We start from the raw sequence: 8580 nt of genomic DNA, 5'->3' as shown, positions 1-8580 counted from the left end.
ACAGATGTTGAAGCTCGTGAGAAGAAAGTCATACCTCAACAAGATGTATATGCAAGAGGAATATACATTTCCCTCGGTGAGCGATCCACTGTTATTTATAATGTATGCTAGGGACGATATACGGCTATTTAGAATGGCATTTCAATAATAAAAATCTTTCTGCAAAGATTGCTGGTCTTTTGACTTAGATCATGAGTAAACAGAACTTCCTTAAGACTGAACAAGATGAAAATACGCTTATGAAGCTGTGGCTCCCGGCAATAGTTATTATTGCAGATGAAATTGCCGACCGCCTAAATGAATAGGAGTGTACGGTAAATTCTCAATTCACCCGAATAGTCAATGAATTAAGAGGGAGTGGCTGGACAGTGGAAGGCATGGCAACTTCAAAGTTTCTTTTTACAGTCAGGCTGTAATGGGTGGAATGGGGGCGCCCATTTTCCCAACTAAAGATGTCCTTGGTGGACATTTGGTCTTTATTCCCTCTGGATTGGGGAATTCCTGTTTTATCCAAGCTCTGGCTGCCTACTTCATTGCTAATTAAACCCCAAAAACTTTCTGGGCAAATATTGCTCACTCTGTAAATAGTATCTGACGTTGCATGCACTATGGTAACTTCCACATGATTACCATGCCTATTCAGTGGGATGACATTTCACGCTCAAGTTAATGAATCAAGTCTCCATTTATATTTATGAAATGGTGAGGGGGGGGGGGGTATGAAGTACCTCCTTCCGTTAGCAAGACTTAGAACAAAAAATTATCAACCATTGTCCCCCCCTACCATTGGGTGGTGACCATATCTGCCTCGTTTAAGATTTTCACTGTTTTGTGAAAAGCTTTGCTAGGGCAATTACTTCTAGCTCCTTTACTTCTGTCATAACTGTCTATCGCAGCATGCAACAACTACCAGACAAAAACAGCATGAAGCCACCTGCAACCTGGCAGTGACGCTAAACTTTCCCACACGTCGGAGTACAGTAAGATTTAGAAACCCCCATTTGACACAAAAGTTTTCTTATATTTGTGTCTTTGACTTAGAGTCGGCTTTGAAGAAATCCACCAGTGCGTATGGTGTGGAGACCATACACGGATCAATGGCATTTCTTATATCATTATCAACAATGAAGGAAAAATAGCAGCCTCCAGTTATCATTGCAGAAATGATTGTGTCGCTAACTTTCTATCAGATCTTAATGATTGTTGGGAGGCCATAAGATCGCGATCGCAATGGAAAAAATTGATATGACGGTCGAGGAGGAAAGAACTTTCCAACAGCAGGCCTTATGACAGCTGTGTAAGACGCCGCTCAAACACGGGTGTGACTATCACAGACACCATGACCATCCCAAACCCAATAATAGCTTTACTGGGGCTTGCTGCATACGTTGTCATTTAGTATGCCGGGAACTGAAAACTATAATCCCTGTTTTCGCACACAATTCTAGATACGACCTTGGTCTTATCCTTAAGGAACTGAAAATAAAGTTAATATCACAAGTATAACGAAACAAAGGCTAAGAATTCAACGAATGATCGTCGAGAATTTATTTCTCATCAATTACTCTAGCGTTTTTAGGTTCTTCTTTGGATATTTTAGCCTCTGAGAATAATTTAGGGATGGAAGGAAGGCATGCTTAATGGAGGAAATCATTCAAGGAAAATTACCTTTCTGCTATGACTATATAGACAGTCTTACAAAACTAGAGGAAATGCAGTTGCCCACCAAATCACCATTTTACAATGATCTAAAGGCGTTTGATGTATCTGATGAGAAATATAAAGGGGCTCAGCATGTTTAGACTATAAGCAAATGTAAAACACTGAAAGCTTTTCTTCTCCTTTACCTCATTGTAGTGTCTACATTCTTTATTAAGGCTTTATTACGGGATATTCTCATTTGGTGGCGTTTTGTACTTTTTGATGAGTATGGACTTGATTTACTACGCTGTTTCACTTCCATCCTACGCCTTTGACAGCTATTTTCAAGATGAGCAACATTGAGCTGGATCACATCTATAATATAATCAGGTGTGATGTCAAGGGGGGTCGGGTCACTTCTGTGGTGGGGTAATCATTCGCTGCCAACAACCGTGAAATAAATCCATAATTCAATCCACAGGCCACCTAAGTTCTTACATCCTTTATTTAGACTTCAATTTTCTGCATGCAACAGTTATGACTAAGAACCTTCCCACTGGTGGAATTCATAAAAATTTTTATGAAGAAAAGGGTAGTTTTTTTAGGAAGGGGTATTGAAAATGCTATTACTAATATGGATAAAGGACACTGGCTCCTAGTCAGTACTAAAGCACCTTCAGACGAAGTTGCTAGAACCACTGATAAACTGCCCTTTTGCTTATCCCATGAGGAAGTTGCTTTTAGAAGTCTATCACTCTGCTATAAAAACGTACTAGCACAAGAATGAGGGCGTATGACTGTAGTGTAAAAAGCTTATGGAGATTCACCACTCATAAAAAACTATAATAGGTTCCCACTCAGAGGGTTGGGAGGAGAGTGTTTCCCCTTGAAGTTCGTGGATATACCGACCTGGAAATCATTAAGCGGTAATTTCAGCAAATGTATAAAGCAACCATCTTCACATCGAAAGACAATAGTAAGGTACAAGACATAGGTCAGACAGTGCGCATTGCAAATGGGCTCCGTCGGTCTCTACTACATCGTGAGTATAAAATTCAAAATACATTAGAAAATTTCAAAATTTGGAGCGTGGACAGGATACAGGCTCCATTGAGGATCTCGGTGGTGAAAACACTGAGGGTATTTTTCATAAAGCGGAACTAATGCTCATAGCCATACCAGAAACTTTCCCTATTAACATTATCAAAAAGAAAGTTACGAAAGGCGAACTCAAGTATCTCGTATCATGGAGGGGTTACCCTCCGAGTTTTAACTTGACGGCAGACAGTAAAAATGTTGAAAGGCTGCTAGGGGAAACTTAGAAATGAAATCTCACATACGCAAACTATCGTGATTTTCTTCTGTTCTTAAATAACTTCCTACAGAAAGTAGAAGGCTGGATTAATTACTTTACTAATGTGAACGCATCTCGAGTATTTATCAGAGATCTTCTCTAACTTTTTACAGAAAATCTAACTCGTGGTAGTAAAGCAAGAGAGAGGGTTAAAAAGTATAGGGGTGAAATAAGGATAATAGCTCAGAAAAGGACCCCACTTAAAGAAAAGAAAAGATCTTATCATCACTTTGAAAGGGTTCGATACTTTTAGTAGTTTTACCTTTAGCAGAGAGTCTAATTGGACGTTTGTTAGGGAGATGAAAGAATACTGTCTGGTCCCGTGAAAGACGATAAAGGGATCTAATTACCTCCAAGAATAAGGGGAAATAAGTGTTCAAAACATTAAACAAAAGATAAATAAAAATGGAAGGGGGATAATCAGCAGAGTGGAGGGGGTAATAGAGATTTGCTATAAAATTTAGTAAAAATGATACAAACAATCAGGTACAAGTTAGAAAACGAACCAAAAACAAGGAGACTTAAAGAATTGGGGAAGAAACGTGCGTGTGGTCCTCACACCCTCCCCACGACACGGCCTTACCCCAATCCCCTTTGGTGAGTATTATTGACGTAGAATTATCCCCTTCCAACAGAAGGTATGCCCTTGCTTTTTACAATTTCTTTGAAGGCCGGGGCGATGTCGAGTGGGATATTAAGGGAAATTTCAGAAAACCCATCCACCATTTAAATTTAATAGGTGTGTGTAAGAAATTAATTCAGCAAGTTGATGCTATAGAGGAAGAGGAAGTGCCATTTTATAAAACCCTGCTAGATATATTGGAAATGCCTTATACTTATATAAATAATGTATTTAATTAAATGGAAAGGGGGAGAATATACGAGAAAAGTAAAAGAATAAAAGTGAAAGGCCAGCTGCGCTGGGTTCCTTATTAGGAATGACTGTATACCAGGTAAAGTCAATAGGAAATACATGTTTTAGCATGTTGTACTCGAAAGGCATGTAAAGGGGCGGAGTTTCAGTGGTTTAGCCATAGTCGGAGATTGTCTACCTTTCTCATTATCATTTTACAACGCGATCCCCGTACGATGCAGAATCACCTCTAAAACTAAGCATCGTCAACTTTAAGACTCAGGTTCTAAAGAAGGGGAATATCTGTTTAGTAGTGGGGGGTAATTCAATTGGCTTCGTATCCTACGGAATTGCAGCGCAAACATAAAAACCCTACCCCTACAGTGATAACGTGGGCAGCGAAGGAGGCTTTTTAATTTAAGCCCTTCAATATCTTTGTTTAGCTTAGGGTGGGGAATGCTCTAGCCATTTCGTATAACTAGTAGGAGGAGAAAGCCCTTGTCTGTTTTGTCATGGGAACACTAGAGAAATCTGATATACATTTGTCGGTGTTTTATTGATACTAATAGTACATGGAAGGAAAAAACAACGAATACTTTACATTTTTTAGAAGAGCCAGAGTAGATATATATAAATGAAAAGTTATCGGTAGGCTTTCTATATTAAAAACTAAAATTCATGCTTGCCTAATGATCAAAAAGTCTAAAAACGGGATACTGTTATTACCATAATTTTCTTTTGTAAATATATGGATGATATCAATGAATAGATGATTGAAACAAAAACCTAAAATTTTGAATGTTCTACTGGAATACTCAAAACATTGTCAACATAACGAGGAATGAAAATAATTATGAGGACCACATTGAAGGAATTAATCTAGATTATAAATGCACCCAATATATTTGTTGGATAAAAGAGGAGACAAATTGTGTTTAGTACGCAGTCAATTCATCGAAACACAATTGGTAGGATGACAATTCGTCGAAATGACAATTCCTTGAACTGAAAATTTATTGAAATGACAATTTACACTTTTTAATGCCGCAACATATAAGTTCAGTAACAGTAAGGGCTTGTAAAGGTAACTCATAAGCATCTAAAATACAAGACAGGACATACAATAAATCAACCAGGACTTTACTAAACACGAAGTAACACCAAAGCTACCTAATCTATGCTTAGATGTAACATTTTGTATTTTGTTGCAAAAATAAACTTAATTTTTCTATGTGAGGTTCAAATAGATCCTGAAATCGGAGAAAGTGATTTAACATAACGGTTGAGTTTTCTATAACCAAAGTAAAGGGAGTGGTCAATGATTCATGAAAAGTAGAACATGGTTTTCATGTGTTCAATTTCGTTAGCGAAATTACTTTTTCTTGACAAGCCATGCACAGAAAACTGGAATCATATAAAACAGAGCGCATATGAGAATTCCAATGGTTGGTGGAGTACCCGGTTATAAAGACCAATTGGCATCCTCCCACTCAGCTGCCTGGTACTTAAATGTAACTAACCTTGTCCCCTGGAGCCTCTCAAATGACTCATCTAGCCACAAGCAGCTTGCTGTTATCACTCAGACTCAGGCTAGGCTACCCTGTCTCTTGGAAATTGTTTACCCTTGACGACAGGCAATGTACATATTGTAACCTACCAGCTGACTTCCCACTGGCCCACTACCTTCTCCACTGCACTGAAACTTTTCCCCTTAAGCAAAACCTTAACTCTGGTTCTCACCTCACTCCCTTTTCAGTAGTCAGGCATATCGTGGAAAACATACAAATATTTTCAGGTTTCTTGTGCTCATATCCACCGCCTAGGTAACTACTGTACCTTGGCCCTTTTCACGTCACTGCTTGTAAACTCCTTACCCATCGTGGCCTACATCACACGCCAGTTTGATCCTTACACAAGCACACTCTACATGCTGCAAGTAGTATCAATCCCATCCTGTCATGAAACTCTCACTAACCCCACACTAGTTTGTCTCCCTTACTAACTGGCGTATATGCCTTTTTTGGTGCTCAAAGTTCCTACTTACTTTCCTTCATGCTGCCTCTACTTGTTTGGTCTTCCTATGTCCTTTAAATCAATCTTAAGGTTTCCTGGGACTTAGTCTCACATCTTTCTCCCACTCAAATTCTCTTCACTACTCACCCAGTCTGTTCAACTAACTGGGTCTCACTGCTACCTGATCTCTCTCTCTTCACAGAAAATTCCCCTTCCTCCCTAAGGGGACTGCACGGCTTGACATTACAGTTATGCTACCCTTCCTTAATCCCTCAATTAAGTTATAAATACTGATGGCTTGTCCTACTTGGCCAATAATATATGAACTGGCTGTTTTATAAGAAAATATTTTGACAAGGTTCTTGGGCTGAGGTACAGACAATACTCCCCTGTTGTGTATTGATCTTGAGACTAATCATTAGACCAAGGCTTTAAAAGTGGGTCTTTAGACCCCCCCCCCCCCCGCACTGTCCAAACCTCTCTCACTAAAAATACCTCCCACTCCTCACTCAGTCCCTTCAACTATCAAGTTTCTTATTCGTTAGCAGTTTATCTCTCTCTCTCTCTCTCTCTCTCTCTCTCTCTCTCTCTCTCTCTCTCTCTCTCTCTCTCTCTCTCTCTCTCTCTCAATCCCCTTTTATCATGAGTGCCTTGACAACTTCTCTCGCTATCAAGTACCTTATCCATTCACAGTTTCTTCTCTCTATCACTTAGTCCCTTCAATTCTCTGAGTCTTACTGATAACCAACCTTTTACCTCCTCCTCATGCAGATGTCAGTGGACATAGAGGTTCAGTCATCTTCTGCCTTCATTCCGGCTCCCTTTACGGGTTCTGTATTGTTTTTTTTTTTTTTTTTTTTTTTTTTTTTTTTTTTTTGCCAGTAGCTGCAGTGCTCTGGAACCTGCCCTGACACCCTTCCTGAAGCTTCCAATCATGATGTGTTAAGCAGGTCTCTGACAACACTGGTTAAGTCTTTAACCCTTGGGGCTATGACTGATAGTGTACGCCTACTCCCAGGAAAAACTTCCAGGCATTCTGGGTGTATGTGTGTGTGTGTGCAAAGACTATATACTGAAGGAAGATAGGAAGGCTCAGGCTTTTAACACACAAATGAGTGTGCTATGAAAAGATGCCAGATACTCCCATGCGAAACGAATGGCTCCATCTGTTGAGCGAGCAACCAAACATTCAGAGCGGTAATGCTTACGGGTATATAGGATGGAATTCGATTGTAAATTTTGCGACATATTTGTTCATAATTCGCATTACTCTGTCAGTATATTTTACTCATATATTCATGATATTCTTGAATTTTAGGTAATCAAATTGCAAATCATGTTTCTCAGTCTATTTTTCAGAAATTCAATAGTTATATCTCTTATGATTCAGTTAAATTTCTTGCATATTTAAGTAATGTACAGTATATTACAACCATTTTTAAATGTTCTATACAATACCACATTCGAATAAATTAAAACATACTGTATATCTGATTTGTTAAACTTAGCCACAAATGCTTATGTGTAGGCATACATTTAATTACAGTTTGTTGGCCACTGTAAGATGGAGAGATATTAGGTGTATAAAACACAATTGTATTTTATCTTTTATTGAAATGGAAAAGCATGATGCACTCATGTATAGTTTAGTATTATAAACTAATAAATGTATAAATGTACAATCAGAAGGATCAAAATAACACAAAATTGTATCACACACAAAAATAATCAAAAGGGGGTTGGAAATAGAAATAAGGTAGCATACAAGTCAACAAAAAATGAAAAACAAAAGAGATTTACTGTGGATGCCTTGCCTTAATCTTACATCCAATATCAGTGGGGCTTACTCATTAGCAGCACATACTGCATGTATTATACTGTTTGGACTCACCGTTCTTTGTTCTTAGGGAACCTGTGAAACACCAAATGAGGATCGGTTTCTTTTTGTTTATGGCACACAACACACTTGTGTTACTTCTTTACTGTCGGCGCTATGATTTCGTTTGAGTCAACTGTCAAATTCTGAATATAAACAAACAGACGACAAACGATGTATACCTACAACGCCATCTGAAATCGGAGCAACCAACTATTGTGTTCACTTTGGAGTTGCCAACTAGCATATTAACACTCTATTTGGAGCCTTCCTAACTTCCTTCAGTGTATAGTCTTTGTGTGTGTGTGTGTGTGTGTGTGTGTGTGTGTGTGTGTGTGTGTATGCTTCCTCCAATCGTTAGTCTTTCGTGACCGAGGCCACAAGTGTCTCAACAGTCCAGTTTGTTTATTGCGTCGGTAGAGTGGAGTTCTCTGTTGGTACTTCTCTGTTGTATACTGCTGTTTTTGTAAAATCCCAATAGTAATCAAAATTTCTTCAATATACCCAATACAACTCTGGGAAGAAAGGTAAGCATAATTAGAAAAAGAAAAGCATAAAAAATTTATGTTTACAAATGGCACCCAGCACTCTATTAGGATAGCAGACTATTCAATATAGCATTAGACTGGGTATTCACCTTGACTAAACACAGTTTAAAATGTATACAAAACACACGCATCTCTTACATTAGTTCTATCTCACAAACTGTTGACTCTATCTCTGACATCGGTGAAGTTCATCTTTCCTCCAGAATATTTAGACATAACCAGCATTCGTTGACATGGGCTCTATACAGAGTAGGATCCCGGGTCCAATAATTTAATACATCAGCAGTAGTCTTTA

This window comes from Palaemon carinicauda, chromosome 26 (assembly GCF_036898095.1).
Source record: "Palaemon carinicauda isolate YSFRI2023 chromosome 26, ASM3689809v2, whole genome shotgun sequence".
Classification (NCBI taxonomy): Eukaryota; Metazoa; Arthropoda; class Malacostraca; order Decapoda; family Palaemonidae; genus Palaemon; species Palaemon carinicauda.
The sequence above is the reverse complement of the archived record's forward strand: the minus strand, read 5'-3'. Positions refer to the sequence as shown.